Here is a 4,511-nt window from a genome sequence, read left to right as displayed (position 1 = left end):
CAAACATAAAGTGAATCCATATAATACCCCATTGTCACCATGGATATTCATATGCAAGACATACATCAAGTTTTTTCAAATCCAACAAAGTATTCAATCCTATAAAAGTGAAACCTCAAAGGTAAAAAATCAATTCATCACAACAAGATAGAGAGGGGAAAACACCATATGATCCAACTATATTAACAAAGCTCGCGGTACATCAAGATCGTGCCAAATCAAGAACATGAGAGAGAGATCAAACACATAGCTACTAGTACAAACCCTCAGCCCCGAAGGTGAACTATTCCATCCTCATCATGGAGACTGCCGGGATGATGAAGATGGCCTTCGATGATGATTTCTCCTCCCGCAAAGTGCCGGAAAAGGGCTCTAGATTGGATCGTGGAGGTACAGAGGCTTGCGACAGTGGAGTCCAGTTCTAGGGTTATTTCTGGTGGTTTCTTATTTATAGGATTTTTGGCATCAATTTCAAAGGTGCCCACTGATGGAGTCCTAGACTCAGGGGTCCTCGTGCGTCCGTTCTGTTATCTATGGGCCGGACTAATGGGTTGTGAAGATATGAAGACCAAAGACTGTACCCGTGTCCGAATGGGACTCTCCTTGCACTACTAGGGAAAATGCTAGCAGCAGCGCGGGTTTTAGGTGTATCAGTAGCGCGGGACCGGCGCTACTAATAAGACGCTACAGCTAACACGTAGCAGTAGCGCGTGCTCACCAGCGCTACTGCTACACAAGTTTAGCAGCAGCGCGCTTCATGGAAGCTCACTACTGCTAATAGCTCTAGCGTGCTTTGCCTGGATGCGCTACTGCTATCGTGGCGCTGCTGCTAACTTTTCTCCACTCGCTACTGCTAAATTTAGTAGTTTTTTTGGCATATTTGTTTTGTATTTGAACAGGCTTTATAGAAGAATCTTTAGCAGATACAAATGTCATCATGATACACATACCAATGCTGCGAGACCACAAATGTAATCATAGCATAAACATAAAAATAGTCTCATCATATTCATCATCCAACACAGAGTGGTATCTCGTCATTATCTCGAAAATAGCGATACATGCAAGTCTCGAATACTTGCAACTACACCGTCATCCATCTAAACAATGGTATATGCGAGAAGAGCTATCACTATGAGTGAGAGCAGAACTATGCAGTACATGAGGCGGCGGTTACGAGTCCTCTCTCGCGCTAGCGTGAACCTCAAGTAACTAGCTTCTCCTTCTTGTCTGCTTTTGAAGCCTTTATGGCTGGCGCCCGAGACCCCATTCACTTGCGCCTGACACTCAGGCCACTCATTGTACACCCCTGGATCCTTCCCTTTCTACACGACATAGCACCGCCATCTCGCCATCAAGAAACTAGGTACCTGTTAGAGATTGATGTTCATCAAGAGGATGTACAATCATATGCAACAAAATATATTAGAGCAACACGAAAAAGAAAGGGTTAATGAGAAAATAGATGCAACATACAGTACGCAAACTAATTGACTAGAGGTACGCAGGTCATCGTACCCAAACAAACAAAGTAGCGTTACGCAAGTTCGACAGGGACCATGGACATCACAAGGTTTCATCGCTACAGAAAGTATACAAGTTCAACCGACACATATCATCATCATTGGCATCGTAAATCACTAGAAGTTCCATCCTTCCATATCATCGAGTATGGACCCTAGCTTCTGGAATGATGTGAGGTCTTGACGTTGCATGACTATGCGAGTTCGGACGTCAGCTCGCGATATAGGGCCGTGGTGGAACATCCCTAACCGCGCTGCTACTAATTAGCAGCAACGCCTCTTTTTGTGCTGCGCTGCTCCTAAGATTCTGTGTATAAGGTTTTCTCTAGTAGTGTTGGTGTGGAAGGCAAGCTTGGCGAATAACTATGAATATTCCATATTATGTAACCGACTCTATGTAACTCTAGATCCCCCCGGTGTCTATATAAACCGGAGGACTTAGTCCGGATAGGGGATACTCAATACCGTAGTCATACAGGCTGGACTTCTAGGGTTTAGCCATTACGATCTCGTGGTAGATCAAATCTTGTAATACTCGTATTCATCAATATCAATCAAGCAGGACGTAGGGTATTACCTCCATCAAGAGGGACCGAACCTAGGTAAAGCTTCGTGTCCCCTGTCTCCTGTTACCATCAACCTTAGACACACAGTTCGGGACCCCCTACCTGAGATCCGCTGGTTTTGACACTGACATTGGTGCTTTCATTGAGAGTTCCTCTGTGCTGTCGCTGAAAGGTTTGATGGCCCCTTCAATCGTCAATAATGGCATTGTCTGCGGAGAAGCTTTCCCCCCCGGGTAAATCTTTGTGTGCGGCGGCTTTGCAGTACGGGCCAACTCATTTGGCCATATGGAGCAGATCGAAAGCTACACCCCTGGCCATCAGGTCAGATTCGGGAGCTTAAACTGCGTCGTGGACATCCGTGGAGACTTGATCTTCGCCGGATTCGATACCACGGTAGCCGCTCCCGATCACCCCGATGATCATGACTTAAATTTGTCATCGGGTCACATCCAGGAGATCGCTCCTGTAACCGCTCTAGCCCTAGAGCCAAAGCAGGCCACACCATCCGAAGATGGGAGGATTAACCCCACCACTGAGGCCTCAGATTCCACGACGTTGGAGCCGCACAGGGACCTGGTCTCACTCGATGCCTGTGCCACCGGAACACTAGACTCATCTCCGGCTGTGGGTTCCGAACCACGCGAGCCCGCGGACGCCGAGCTTGATCGTATATCGATCTTCGAATTCAGCACCGCAGACATCTTCCAGCACTCGCCTCTGGGTGATATGCTAAACTTGCTAAAAAGTCTGTCCTTAGCGGAGGACTCTCAGCCGAACTATATCCGGCATGAACTAGGGGCTGACGATGGAGAATTTTACTTCCCACCCGCCACCCACTTTATAGCCACAGTCGAGGATTTGACCGATGAACTTGACTACGACTCCGAGGACATCGACGGTATGGACGACGATGTCGGAGAAGAAGACCAGAACCCGCTGTGCACCGGACGCTGGACAGCCACTTCCTCGTATGACGTATACATGGTGGATGCACCAAAGGGAAACACGACGACGACAAGGAAGACCCAGTTGAGGATAAACCTTCCAAAATACAGTCCAAGCACCGGCGTCATCGGCGCCACTCTAAGTCACGCCGCATTAAAGATAGCAACACCGGCGTAGGAGAAGATGACACTCCGGAAGGTGCCGAAGACAACGAAGACCCCGTCGACACAACAAACAAACAAGATGAACGGGAAGATGAGCAGGTTAGCCCTGTTAAACAGGCCACGCACAAAGATTCATAGGACGATAGTTACCTTCCGCTCTCTGAGGACTAGGTGAGCCTCGGCACCAAGGATTTCATCATGCCTGAGGAACCTCTTGAGTAGGAGCGCTTCAAGCGCCAGCTAATAGCCACTGCAAGCAGCCTCAAGAAGAAGAAGCAATAGCTTCAAGCTGACCAGGATCTGCTCAATGATAAATGGACTAATGTCCTAGCAGCCGAAGAATACGTATAACTATTGTTCCTAATGACAAGAATTAACTTATTCTACAAAGAATTGTTGCAGGTTATAGAATGGAATTGATTTTAGAAAATTAAACAAAATAACTAGAAAAGATCATTACCTCTGCCTTTTATTGATCAAATGCTTGAAATATTATCTAAGCACACACACTTTTGCTTCCTTGATGGATATTCTGGTTTTCCACAAATAACTATTTCTCAACCTGATCAAGAAAAGACCACTTTTACTTGTCCCTTTGGAACTTATGCTTATAGGCGTACGCCTTTCGGTTTATGTAATGCACCTGCTACCTTTCAAAGATGCATGACTTCTATATTCTCTGACTTTTGTGGAAAGATTGTTGAGGTTTTCATGGATGATTTCTCTGTATATGGGAAGTCTTTTGATGATTGTTTGTGCAATATTGATCGGTTTTTGCAGAGATGTGAACAAACAAATCTTGTCTTGAATTGGGAGAAGTGTCACTTTATGGTTAATTAAGGCATTGTCTTGGGTCATAAAATTTCTGAAAGAGGTATTTAAGTGGACAAAGCTAAGGTTGATGCAATTGAGAAAATGCCATGTCCTAAAGATATAAAAGGTATTCGTAGTTTCTTAGGTCATGCTGGTTTCTATAGGATATTTATCAAAGACTTTTCTAAAATTTCTAGGCCTCTTACGAATCTTTTGCAAAAGGATATTCCTTTTGTTTTTGATAATAGTTGTTTAGAAGACTTTAAAACACTCAAGAAAGACTTATTTCTGCACCTATTGTTCAACCACCTGATTGGAAATTGCCTTTTGAAATTATGTTTGATGCTAGTGATTATAGTTGTGGTGCTGTTCTAGGAAAAAGAGTTGATAAGAAACTAAATGTTATTCATTATGCTAGTAACACTCTAGACAGTGTTCAAAGAAATTATGCTACTACTGAAAAAGAATTCTTAGCAGTGGTGTTTGCTTGTGATAACTTT

The sequence above is a fragment of the Triticum dicoccoides genome, chromosome 3A, assembly GCF_002162155.2.
Source record: "Triticum dicoccoides isolate Atlit2015 ecotype Zavitan chromosome 3A, WEW_v2.0, whole genome shotgun sequence".
Taxonomy (NCBI): Eukaryota; Viridiplantae; Streptophyta; class Magnoliopsida; order Poales; family Poaceae; genus Triticum; species Triticum dicoccoides.
This window is presented reverse-complemented; position numbering follows the sequence as displayed.